At 48.5% G+C, this 13,846-nt stretch overlaps 1 long non-coding RNA gene across 1 annotated transcript; it reads left to right on the top strand.

Moving 5' to 3' along the window:
- Positions 1-1,500: 1,500 nt before the first annotated feature.
- Positions 1,501-8,972, top strand: LOC115837014. Its single transcript, XR_004032084.1, has 2 exons — positions 1,501-1,610; positions 8,433-8,972. It is a non-coding gene; the product is annotated as an uncharacterized LOC115837014 (long non-coding RNA).
- The last annotated feature ends 4,874 nt before the right edge of the window (positions 8,973-13,846 follow it).

Below are 13,846 nucleotides of genomic sequence, written 5' to 3'. Positions count from 1 at the left end.
GTACCACTGCACTCCAGCATGGGTGACAGAGCGAGACTCCATCTCAAAAAAAACAAGAAAAGAAAAAAAAAGAGAATGTTTGGAATCAGGGACTTGGTGCCTCTTTCTCTCCTCTTTGCCTTTCTTTGCTCATGTCCTCATTATTTTGCATTACAGACAGGCCTTCTCTGAATCTTAGGAAACAGACTTCTGGCAATCCCAGTGGAGTAAGAGAAAATGTCCTTCTTCTAAATTCTGTACATCAAGTCCAGGGAAATACTCTGGCCCTCCTTGGGCCAGATCTCAATATTCCCTGACTGCAGTATCAATCAATATAAATCTAGCTCTTGCCAGGCGCGGTGGCTCACGCCTGTAATCCCAACACTTTGGGAGGCCAAGGCGGGTGGATCACCTGAGGTTGGGAGTTCGAGACCAGCCTGACCAACATGGAGAAACCCTGTCTCTACTAAAAATACAAAATAGCCAGGCATGGTGGTGCACACCTGTAATCCCAGCTACTTGGGAGGCTGAGGCAGGAGAATCGTTTGAACCCAGGAGGCAGAGGTTATAGTGAGCCGAGATCGTGCCACTGCACTCCAGCCTGGGCAACAGAGCAAGACTCCATCTCAAAAAAAGAAAAAAAAACTCTAACTCTTACCAACATCTGACTTTCAATTTATACTTTTATTTTACTTATTTCTTTATTGACTGTTTCCTTCTCCCACTGTAATATAAATTACGTGAGAGAATATATTTTGTCTATTTTGTTCAGAGACAAAACAGTTCAGAGACAAAGTATTTATTAACCACAGTAGGTAGCTTAATAAATATTTGTTGAATGTTAAGCACTATGTATCATCTTACATAATCTCTCAATCCTTTGAGGTAGGTACTATTATTAGACTCATTTTATAGGTTAGGAAACCAAGGCTTAAGTTAGAGAATTTATACACAATCATATTCGTAGAAAACTGAGAAGCTTGAAGCAGTAGCCAATGCAATTAGGCAAGAGAAAGAAACAAGAGGCATCACATTGGAAAGGTAGAGGGAAGATTCTAATCTTAAACAGAATTTCTCTGACTCTAGTGCTTTCAACCATAATATTACTATAATCATCATCATCATCATCATTAAGACCCTTTATTTTCAGAGCTGCACAGATAAGAGGTCTGTAATAAAAGCCAGGCTCAGTGGTTCATGCCTGTAATCCCGGCACTTTGGGAGGCTGAGGCAGATGGATCACTTGAGGTCAAGAGTTTGAGACCAGCCTGGGCAACATGGTGAAGCCCATCTCTACTAAAAATACAAAAATTAGCTGGGCATGGTGGTAGGCGCCAGTAGTCCTAGCTATTCAGGAGGCTGAGGCAGGAGAATTGCTTGAACCCAGAAGGTGGAGGTTGCAGTGAGCTGAGATGGCACCACTGCACTCCAGCCTGGGCAACAGAGCAAGACTCCAACTCAAAAAAAAAAAAGGTCTGTAATAAAATAATCCATTTATTTTTCGCCCCATTTCCCAGTGGCCTGATTCCACCAAGAGAAGGCCCAGGAGGACGAAGAGAAAAAGATGCTGTGGTTACTAGGCCCAACAATGCTGGCAGGAACAAGGAGGAGAAGACAATCATAAAAAAGCTGTAAGTGTCACCTTGCTGCCCCCTGGTCCCGCCAAATAATAACTCAAGGAAGTAGTCGGGGGCAAGAAGAGGCTGGCCAGCTGCCCAGGGCAGGGAGGCCCTCTACTCTCCCAGTTGTGGTGCTGCAGCTCGTGGGAAAACTCAATGCCAATGTATTATAATGATATCTGCCAGACAGTAGCCTAGGTACTTGGCATATATTAATTCATCGAATCATCACAGTGACCCTACAAGGTAGATAGAATTTTACAGATGGAGAAATAGCTACTGAGAGGTAAGGTAATTTGCCCAAGGTCGCACAGAGGGTAAATAGTGAAGTCAGGAACCCAAGGAAGTCTGGCTCCTACACTCCACTGCCTCCCTGTGATGTTTGACCAGGCTGGGTGCAATGACTCACACCTGTAATCTCAACAGAGGTAACAGGAGGCTGAGGCAAGAGGATCGTTTGAAGCCGGGAGTGTGAGACTAGCCTGGGCAACAAAGTGAGACCCCATGTCAACGAAAAACATCGTTTTGGTTTTTTTGGTTTTTTGTTTTGAGACAAAGTCTCACTCTGTCGCCTAGGCTGGAGTGCAGTGGTGCAATCTCGGATCACTGCAACCTCTGCCTCCCAGTTTCAAGCAGTTCTCCTGCCTCAGCCTACCGAGTAGCTGGGATTACAGCATGTGCACCACGCCAGGCTAATTTTTGTATTTTTAGTAGAGATGGGGTTTTACCATGTTGGTCAGGCTGGTCTTGAACTCCTCGTGACCAACCTGCCTCAGCCTCCCAAAGTGCTGGAATTACAGGCATGAGCCACTGCGCCTGGCCAATTTTTTTTTTTTTTTTTAATTAGCTGGTATCATTTGTTGGCCTTTTGCTTGAGATCAAGTGAAATTAGCTGGGTGTGGTGGCCTACATCTGTGGTCCCAGCTACTCAGGAGGATGAGAATAGAGGATTACTTAAGCCCAGGAGTTCGAGGTTGCAGTAAGCTATTATCACTATTATCACGCCACTGCACTCCAGCCTGGGTAGCAGAGCGTGACCCTATCTCAAAAAAAAAAGAGAGAGAGAGAGAGAGAGAAAACAAAAATGATAATAATGATGACCGGGCATGGTGGCTCACTCCTGTAATCCCAGCACTTTGGGAGGCTGAGGCAGGCAGATCACCTGAGGTCAGGAGTTCGAGACCAGCCTGGCCAACATGGCAAAACCTCATCTCTACTAAAAATCCAAAAATTAGCCGGGCGTGATGGCAGATGCCTGTAATCCCAGCTATTCGGGAGGCTGAGGCAGGAGAATCTCTTGAGCCTGGGAGGTGGAGGTTGCAGTGAGCCGAGATTGTGCCACTGCACTCCAGCCTGGGCAACAGAGTGAGACTCGAAAAAAAAAAAAAAAAAGGAATAATCCAGGCCTTCTTTCTCAGGGATAGGACCTTGAGGAGCTTGGAAGGGAGCAGGGGCAGAGGGCAAGGGGCAGGAGCACGGGGGAGAACACCTCTGGCCCAGCAGCAGCAGCAGCTCAGGAAAGAACCAAAGGAAGAGGCAGTCAGGCACGTAGCTTCCTGAGAGCAAAGTCATGGTTCTTCCTCTGGGGGCAGTGGTTCATGTGAGCTCAGTATGGTGGGCAGGAAAATAGCAGTTTTCTTCCCAATATTACTCAGAGGCTGTTGGGTTTAATTTGATGAGATGAAGTAGGACTGGGGAAAGGAAAAGGTAATTCCCCATACCTTAAGATTCGCCATAGCTAAGTCAGGTGCAGTGGCTTACACCTGTAATCCCAGCACTTCGGGAGGCCGAGGTGGGTGGATCAGTTGAGGTCGTGAGTTCGAGACCAGCCTGGCCAACATGGTGAAACCCTGACTCTACTAAAAATTACAAAAATAGCTGGGCGGTAGTGGCGTTTGTCTTAATTCCAGCTACTCAGGAGGCTGAAGCAGGAGCATCACTTGAGCTTGGGAGGAGGAGGTTGAGGTGAGCCGAGATGGTGCCACTGCACTCCAGTCTGAGCGACAGAGTGAGACCCTGTCTCAAAAAAAAAAAAAAAAAGATTCGCCATAGCTTCCACTTAGTGAGCATTTGCTATGTGCCAGACACTGAGCTGAGGAAACATCTACTCAGGAGATCTGTTTTACAGATGGGCAAACTGAGAGTCAGAAAGGATCAATGACTTGCAAAGGCTACACAGTGGGTCAGTGGCAGTGGAACTCAGACCTGAAGCCGCATCTGTTTACCTCCTAAGTGCATTCACCCTTAATCATGGGCTACATAGAACCTACGGCAGGGAAAACACCTTTCCAGAATGTTTCCTGCTGCACATGGTGATGCCCGGGAAATGGAATCAAGAGAAAAACTCGGCCGGGCACAGTGGCTCATGCCTGTAAACCCAGCACTTCGGGTGGCTGAGGTGGGAGGATCAACTGAGGTCAGGAGTTCGAGACCAGCCTAGCCAACATGGTGAAGCCCCGTCTCTACTAAAAATACAAAAATTAGCCGGGCGTACGGCCGGGCGCGGTGGCTCACGCCTGTAATCCCAGCACTTTGGGAGGCCAAGGCGGGCAGATCACGAGGTCAGGAGATCGAGACCATCCTGGCTAACACGGTGAAACCCCGTCTCTACTAAAAATACAAAAAATTAGCCAGGCGAGGTGGCGGGCGCCTGCAGTCCCAGCTACGTGGGAGGCTGAGGCAGGAGAATGGCATGAACCCCGGGGGGTGGAGCCTGCAGTGAGCTGAGATTGCGCCACTGCACTCCAGCCTGGGCAACAGCGAGACTCTGTCTCAAAAAAAAAAAAAAAAAAAAAAAAAATTAGCCGGGTGTGGTGGCAGTTGCCTGTAATCCCAGCTACTCGGGAGGCTGAGGCAGGAGAATCGCCTGAGCCCAGGAGGCAGAGGTTGCAGTGAACTGAGATTGCACCACTGCACTCCAGCCTGGGCAACAAAACAAGACTCTGTCTCAAAAAAAAAATAGAAATAGGCTGGGCACAGTGGCTTACGCCTGTAATCCCAAGACTTTAGGAGGCCGAGGTGGGCGGATCACCAAGTCAAGAGATCAAGATCATCCTCGCCAACATGGTGAAACCCCATCTCTGCCGGGCGCGATGGCGCAGGCCTGTAATCACAGCACTTTGGGAGGCCGAGGTGGGAGGATCACGAGGTCAGGAGATGGAGACCATCCTGGCTAACATGGTGAAACCACGTCTCTACTAAAAATACAAAAAAAATTAGCCAGGCATGGTGGCAGGCTCCTGTAATCCCAGCTACTCAGGAGGCTGAGGCAGGAGAATGGCATGAACCCAGGAGGCGGATGTTGCAGTGAGCCAAGATCACACCACTGCACTCCAGCCTGGGCAACAGAGCAAGACTCTGTCTCAAAAAAAAAAAAAAAAGAAACCCCATCTCTACTAAAAATACAAAAATTAGCTGGGTGTGGTGGCGTGTACCTATAGTCCCAGCTACTTGGGAGGCTGAGGCAGGAGAATCGCTTTAACCTGGGAGGCAGAGGTTGCAGTGAGCCAAAATCGCACCACTGCACTCCAGCCTGGGCGATAGAGCGAGACTCCGCCTGAAAAACATAAATAGATAAAAATAAAAATTAAATAAATAAATAAATAAATAAAAATACAAACTTAGCCGGGCGTGGCGGTGGCCTCTGTAATTTCAGCTACTGAGGAGGCTGAAATAGAATAATCACTTGAACCTGGCAGGAGGATGTTGCAGTGAGCTGAGATCACACCCCTGCACTCCAGCCTGGGTGATAGAGCAAGACTCCATCTCAAAAAAAAAAAAAAAAAAAAAAAAAGAAAAGAGGGAGTCAATATCCTCTTGATAACCAGAATAGAACTGGAGCAACAGGCAGTTTCAGCCTGGCTGTGGGGAATGCCCGAGGACCCCTCCCTGTCCCACCTGGGACCACTCCTCTTGAATGAGCCGTGTCCCAGCATTGGAACATGCTATGCGCTTTCCTCTGAAGACTTCCCTCATGTCTGTGCACCGGGGTTGCTCCCATAGTTCTTCAGATGCTGCCTCTTATACCAAGAGTGAGGTGCTTGTGTAAAATTCAGATTCTCAGAAATCAAGTCAGGAGGCCGGGCGCAGTAGTTCACGCCTGTAATCCCAGCACTTTGGGAGGCTGAGGGGGGCAGATCACAAGGTCAGGATATGGAGACCATCCTGGCAGACCATCCTGGCTAACACGGTGAAACCCCGTCTACACTAAAAATACAAAAAATTAGCCGGGCGTGGTAGTGGGCGCCTGTATTCCCAGCTACTCAGGAGGCTGAGGCAGGAGAATGGCGTGAACCCAGCAGGCAGAGCTTGCAGTGAGCCGAGATCACGCCACTGCACTCCAGCCTGGGCGACACAGTGAGACTCCGTCTCAAAAAAATAAAAAATAAAAAAAAGCTGGGTGCAGTGGGTCACACCTGTAATCCCAGCACTTTTGGAGGCTGAGGCGGGCGGATCACAAGGTCAGAAGATTGAGACCATCCTGGCCAACATGGTGAAACCCCATGCCTGTAGTCCCAGCTACTCAGGAGGCTGAGGCAGGAGAATTGCTTGAACCTGGGAGGCGGAGGTTATAGTGAGCCGAGATTGCGCCACTGCACTCCAGCCTAGCAACAGAGCAAGACTGTGTCTCAAAAAAAAAAAAAAAGAAAGAAAGAAAAAGACAAAGAAATCAAGTCAGTGGTTCTTGGATGAAGCTCAGAAATCTGGATTTTTTTCACAAGTTCCTTGGGCAATTCTGATTTGGGGAACCCTTGGACCACACTGATATGTGCCCTCTTAGTTGCCAGGTGTCAGGACAGTAGGCTGCAGCTTTCCTGTACTCCATTTATTCAACAAATATTTACTGAGGGTCTACCATATGCCAGGCACTGTTGTAGGTGCTGAAGATACGGCAGTGAACAGACCCTAAAGTCTCTGGCTCGTGGAGCTTACATTCTAGTAGAGGGAGTCAGAGAGTGAACAGGTAAAGAAATATATTAACAGGACAATTTCAGATAGCTATATGTGCTATGATCACAAATAAGGGGACAGAACGAGAGAGAGAGGACTACTTTAGATTTGGGTTGTCTTTTATCACAGCAGTGGGAAAAAAAAAAAAAAAAAAAAACACAAGAAAATAGAGTCGGGAAGTCCTGGAAGGCTTCTATGAGGAGGTGACATTCAAACTGATCACTGAAGTACAATAAAGACCGGAAAGAAGAGCATTCCAGGACAGGTGCAGTGGTTCACACCTGTAATCCCAGCACTTTGGGAGGCTGAGGCCGGAGGATTGCTTGAGCCCAAGAGTTTGAGACTAGCCTGGGCAACATAGAGAGCTTTTTCGTAGAGACCTCATCTCTACAAAAAAGAATAAAATTAGCTAGGTACGTGCCTGTAGTTCCAGATACTTGGGAGGCTCTCTTGAGCCCAAGAGGTCCAGGCTACAGTAAGCCATGGTCACACCACTACACTCCAGCCTGGATGACAGAGCAAGATCCCGTCTCCCACCAAAACAAAAGAGCATTCCTGGTAGACGGAACAGTAAGTGTAAGAGCTTCAGGCTACAGAAATTCCCAGAACAGGCCAGGCGCAGTGGCTCATGCCTGTAATCCCAGCACTTTGGGAGGCCAAGGCGGGCAGATCACCTGAGGTCTGGAGTTCAAGATCAGCCTGGCCAACATGGAGAAACCCCATCTCTACTAAAAATACAAAATTAGCCGGGCATGGTGGTGCATGCCTGTAATCCCAGCTACTCAGGAGGCCGAGGCAGGAGAATTGCTTGAACCCTGGTAGGCGGAGGTTGCCGTGAGCCGAGATCGTGCCATTGCACTTGAGCCTGGGCAACCAGAGTGAAACTCTGTCTCAAAAAAAAAAATAATAATAATTTTCAGAGCAGAAGACCATGGTGACTGCAACAGGGAAGAGAATGGAGGCGGGATTGGAGAGGTGGGAGGGGCTGGGTCACCCAGGGCCACGTGGATTCTGGTGCTGACTGTGGGTTTTATTCTAGGTGCGTGGGGAAGAGACATTGGATGGTTTTAAGCTGGAGAGTAACATGATCGTATTTACGTATAAAAAGCTCACTCTGGTTGCCTTGTGGAGAAGGGTTGGGAGACAGGGTCAAAGTAAGGCCAATGGGGGGTGTTTCTTTTATCTTTTTCTTTTCTTTTTTTTTTTTTTTTTGAGATGGGGTCTCACTCTGTCACGCAGGCTGGAGTGCAGTGGCGCAATCTCAGCTCACTGCAAGCTCCGCCTCCCGGGTTCACGCCATTCTGCAGCCTCGGCCTCCCAAGGCAGCTGGGACTATAGGCGCCCGCCACCACGCCATGTTAGCCAGGATGGTCTCGATCTCCTAACCTCATGATCCACCCGCCTCCGCCTCCCAAAGTGCTGGGATTATAGGCGTGAGCCACCACGCCCGGGTTTTTTGTTTTTTTTGTGTTTTTTTTTGAGATAGGGTCTTGCTCTGTCGCCCAGGCTGGAGTGCAGTGGTGTGATCTCGGCTCACCGCAACCTCTGCCTCCCGGGTTCAAGCGATTCTCCTGCCTCAGCTTCCTGAGTAGCTGGGATTACAGGTGCGTGCCACCATGCCCAGCTAATTTTTTTTTTTTTTTTTTAGAGATGGGGTCTCACTATGCTGCCCAGGCATGTCTCAGACTCCTGGGATCAAGTGATCCTCATCCTCTTGCCTCAGCCTCCCAAAGTCACAGGATTACAGGCATGAGCCACAATGCCTGGCCTGGACATATTTTTGAGTCAACAGCTGCAAGAGCTACTTAGAAATTTTACGGGGGTTTCTGCGCCCCTTGCTTTGTTCCTTCTGCTGACCCTGACCCCCCTCTCTCTCCACACCAGGTTCTTTTTTCGATCGGGGAAACAGACCTAGATCCAAGGCCACAACTAAGGCTATGTACGGCTCTGATTCTAGAAGACAACCTTCCAAGATGCCTGGCAAAGCCACCTCCCTGTGCCACACAGACACACTGGGCCTGTGTATTTATTTCCCCTTCAAAGCAGACTGAGGAGGGAGGAGACGACGTTCTCTTGGCATCACTTTCTCCCTGGCTGCGGAACTAGACACGCTTGAAGATTTGGCCTGGGCCAGTGAAGCTGAAGTCAAGAAAAACAGAAGGGATGTGCAGGGTGGGGGGGTCCACTTCCTGCTCCCACGTCAACCCCCAGGGCCTCCAGCGTGCAGACGCGTGTCCTACTCATCTGCTCCCATGGATGACCCTGGTCTTCAATGTTTAGCAGAAGGGAGAAAAGAAAGCAGGAAAGTGTGCTATTGAGATTCCATGGTGACTTCACTGATATTTAGTGAATATTTGATTTAGCCAACATGCCTTTCTTTATGTGACTTTGTATTAAAGTAAAATGATTTTTATACTTTCTATAGCTTATCTAGAGTGGTCTCTTAGTTACGATGGCATACATGGTATATGTGTGTATATGTCACATATATACATTTCATTGTATAATAAATCAATTGCATTCATTCAGTCCAAGCGATGCACCATTATTTGGTGTCACTATGAAGGGAAAGATTGCTGCAAACTAAAATGTTAAGAAGCTATCGATTTTAGGACTCATCCTGATTTCAGAGGTGTTAAGATGTGAACAAAATGCATTTAGGAATCAATAAAAACTTTGCACTTTGCAAAGGAACTAATGAGGCTGCCGCAACCATTCCGTGAGCCTGTCTTCTTAGTAAATAACAGTGGCTTACTCAATGTGTTTCGCCTGCTCTGTGGATTATCTCATTTGTTCCTCATAACCTGGGGAGATGGAGACTGGTACTGGTGCACCAGTTTATAGATTTTTTTTTTTTTTTGAGATGAAGTCTCTCGCTCTGTTGCCCAGTCTGGAGTACAGTGGCATGATCTCGGCTCACTGCAAGCTCTGCCTCCCGGGTTTACGCCATTCTCTTGCCTCAGCCTCCCGAGTAGCTGGGACTACAGGCACCTGCCACCACACTCGACTAATTTTTTTGTATTTTTAGTAGAGACGGGGTTTCACTGTGTTAGCCAGGATGGTCTTGATCTCCTGACCTCATGAATTACCCGCCTTGGCCTCCCAAAGTGCTGGGATTACAGGCATGAGCCACCGCACCCGGCTTTTTTTTTTTTTTGTGGTGGGGGGACAGAGTCTTGCTCTGTCGCCCAGGCTGGAGTGCAGTGGCACCATCTGGGCTCACTGCAATCTCTGCCTCCCAGATTCAAGCAATTCTCCTGCCTCAGCCTCCCGACTAGTTGGGACTACAGGTATATGCCACCACACTGGGTTAATTTTTGTATTTTTAGTAGAGACGGAGTTTCAACATATTGGCCAGGCTGGTCTCGAACCCCTGACCTCATGATCCGCCTGCCTCGGCCTCCCCAAGTGCTGGGATTACAGGCATGAGCCACCATGCCCGGCCAGTTTATAGGTTTAGAAACTGAAACTCTGGCTGTGGAGCTAGGAAGCAGCTTGCCCAGGAGGCAAATGCAGGCCTGATTCCAAGGCCCGGGCTTGGAGCTGCCAAGCTTTATGGGTCCAGAGTCGCTGGCAAGTCCTAATAATATTAATAACTTACTGTATGCCTCACCTGCATCATTCTAAGTACCTTTCCGATGCTGTCTCACATACCTTTGTGGGATGGGTATCACTATTGTCCTTGGGGTCCTCCCAAGGAGGTTAAGGCATCATGGGTGAAAAGTCTTGTCCAAAGTCCTCAGCTAGAAAGTGGTAGAAGCAGGACTTGAGCCCACATACAAAGTCCACACCCAGACTTCAACCACTCTGCCTTCCAGGAAGAGTTGGCAGTGTTTAAGAGTCTAGTCCAGAACACTGTCTCCATGGCATCATTAGATCAGGGCTCCTGAACCCTAGAACCCTGTGTAACACTGCAACCCTGGCCAGGCATAGTGGTTCAAGCCTGTAATTCCAGCACTTTCGGAGGCCAAGGTGAGAGGATTGCTTGAGCCCAGGAGTTTGAGCCCAGCCTGGGCAACATAGTAAGACCCTGTCTTTACAAAAAATAAAAAATTAGCCAGGCCTGGTGGTGAGCACCAGCTACTGGGGAGGCTGAGGCGGGAAGATTAACTGAGCCCGGGAGTTTGAGGCTGCAGTGAGCTATCATCACATCACTGCACTCCAACCTGGGCGACACAGTGAGACCCTGTCTCCAAATATATAAATGCTCCCCTGCCTCCCTGTGGGGATAGATAGGGTGAGAGAACCCACTCAGAAAGAAAGGTTAAGATGGCCTGGGTGGCTGTGGTACCGCAGGAGACTAAAAAAAGTTACAGTGAGAAATGCTTGGAGTGCAGCAACTCTTGGTAAAATCTGATGCTGGCAGGTGGGCATTCTGGAAAATAAGTCCTGGGGGGTGATTCTCCTAGAGATGGGCCTGGCTTGACCACAGATAACAGAGCTGTGACATCAGCTGAGCTCTGGCGGTTCTCACACTGCAGGATTCCAACTACAAACCTAGACCGGGGAGGAACAGGCTTAGAAGTAGGTTTTTGCCGGGTGCAGTGGCCCACGCTTGTAATCTTAGCACTTTGCGAGGCCAAGGTGGGTGGATCACAAGGTCAGGAGTTCAAGACCAGCCTGGCCAAGAAGGTGAAACCCTGTCTCTACTAAAAATACAAAAATTGCCGGGCGCGGTGGCTCACGCTTGTAATCCCAGCACTTTGGGAGGCCGAGGCGAGCGGATCACGAGGTCAGGAGATCGAGACCACGGTGAAACCCCGTCTCTACTAAAAATACAAAAACTTAGCCGGGCGTGGTGGCGGGCGCCTATAGTCCCAGCTACTCGGAGAGGCTGAGGCAGGAGAATGGCGTGAACCCGGGAGGCGGAGCTTGCAGTGAGCCGAGATTGCGCCACTGCACTCCAGCCTGGGTGACAGAGCGAGACTCCGTCTCAAAAAAAAAAAAAAAAAAAAAAAATTAGCTATTCAGGAGGCTAAGGCAGGAGAATTGCTTGAACCTGGACAGCAGAGGTTGCAGTGAGCTGAGATCATGTCATTGCACTCCAACCTGGGGGACAGAATGAGACTCCGTCTCAAAATAAAAAAAAAAAAAAAAAAGAAAGAAATAGGTTTTCAGGCCAAGTCTCAGAAGGCACAGGAAGTTGTTGCTGTAGCAATCATCTTTTTATTTATTTATTTGAGACGGAGTCTCGCTCTGTCGCCCAGGCTGGAGTGCAGTGGCACGATCTCGGATCCTGACCTCATAATCCGCCTGCCTCGCCCTCCCAAAGTGGTGGGATTACAGGCGTGAGCCACCGTGCCTGGCCAGCAGTCATCTTTTACAACAAACAAATATGGCTGGGCACGGTGGCTCACATCTGTAATCCTAGCACTGTGGGAGATGGGCAGATCACGAGGTCAGGAGACCAGCCTGGCCAACGAGGTGAAACCTCGTCTCTACTAAAAATACAAAAATTAGCTGGATGTGGTGACGCACGCCTGTAATCCTAGCTACTCAGGAGGCTGAGGCAGGAGAATCGCTTGAACCCGGGAGGTGGAGGTTTCAGTGAGCTGAGATTGCGCCACTGCACTCCAGCCTGAGTGACAAAGACTCCACCTCAAAAAAAACAAAAAACAAAAAAACAAGTAAGTCAAGCACAGTGGCTCATGTATGCCTGTAATCACAGCCCTGTGGGAGGGTGAGGCATGAGGATTGCTTGAGGCCAGGAATTTGAGACTAGCTTGGGCAACATAGTGAGACCCTATCTCTACAAAAAGTAAAATGAATAAATATAACAACTACATATCAGAACTTGGAGGCACTTATTAGCTATTAGTCCTGAGTACTTGTAAACACTGAATAGAAGCTAGCCAAATTTTTAATTCTAATAATAGCTAATACTGATTACTGAAGATTGTCTATGGGCAAGGCACTGTTCCAAGTGCTTTTTTTTTTTTTGGTATTAACTCATTAAATCCTCACAATCACCCTGTACAGTATTATTACTGTCTCCGTGTTACAGGGAGTGAAACTGACGCACAAGGAGACTACGTACCTGCCCAAGATACACAGCAGTGGATTGGAAGCAGAGGTTCTGTTCCAGCAGCTACATGTCCCCTCCAAGGTGAGGCTATAATACTGATGCCTGAATCTTTGGGGGAGGCGGCAAGTCAAGTGGGCAGAGATTATCCCTATTTGAGACAAGTTTCAGAGAGGGGAAGTGACTTGACTAATGTCACACAGCTGACAGACACTTAAAACTGATGCTGGAACTGGATCTTTTGCGTCTAAACCAAGGGCTCTACTCACTGTTCCAATCTGCCACCAGTACCCAAGCATGGAGGGGACAGGGATCCGGGCTGATAATAGGGACTTCAGCACAAGACAGGTGCAGTGATGATTCGGAGCCTCCTGAGAATCATCAAGTCTAGTAAATTATGTCACCTAAGCTGACAATTATGTCAGCTAAAATTTATGACGCTTACTATGTGCCAGGCAGTGTTCTAAGGCTCAAGATGCATTAACTTTTAAGCTGGGCATGGCGGCTCATGCCTGTAATCCCAGCATTTTGGGAGACTGAGGCGGGTGGATCATTTAATGTCAGGAGTTTGAGACCAGCCTGGCCAACATGGTGAAATCCTGTCTCTAACTGTGGCCGGGTGCAGTGGCTCACGCCTGTAATCTGAGCAGTTTGGGAGGCCAAGGCGGGCAGATCACTTGAGGTCAGGAGTTCGAAACCAGCCTGGTCAACATGGTGAAAGACCATCTCTACTAAAAATACAAAAAAATTAGCTGGGTGTGGTGGCTGGCACCTGTAATCCCAGCTACTTGGGAGGCTGAGGCAGAATTGCTTGAACCTTGGAGGTGGAGGTTGCAGTGAGCCCAGATCGTGCCACTGCACTCCCGCCTGGGCGACAGAGCGAAATTCCATCTCAAAAAAAAAAAAAAAAAAAAAAAAGGCCGGGTGTGGTGGTGCATGCCTGTAATCCCAGCTATTCAGGTAGCCGAGGCACGAGAATTGCTTGAACCCAGGAGGTGGAGGTTGGAGGTTGCAGTGAGCTGAGATTGCCCCACTGAACTCCAGCCTAGGTAACAGAGTGAGACTGTCTCAAAAAAAAAGCATTAACTTTTAATTTTCACACACCCTATCGTCCCCAGTATACAGATGAGGAAACCAAAGAGCTCAGAGTTCTGGGAAACATGCTCAAAATCACATCAGGAAGCTTTTCTGGTTCCCCAGGAGGATGCTTACCAAAGCTTAGACATGCTGGTGTGACACAGTCAAATTGTAAAAACAGAAAGACACACAGGTGGCC

The sequence above is a fragment of the Nomascus leucogenys genome, chromosome 10 (genome assembly GCF_006542625.1).
Source record: "Nomascus leucogenys isolate Asia chromosome 10, Asia_NLE_v1, whole genome shotgun sequence".
Lineage (NCBI taxonomy): Eukaryota > Metazoa > Chordata > Mammalia > Primates > Hylobatidae > Nomascus > Nomascus leucogenys.
The sequence above is the reverse complement of the archived record's forward strand: the minus strand, read 5'-3'. Positions and strand labels throughout refer to the sequence as shown.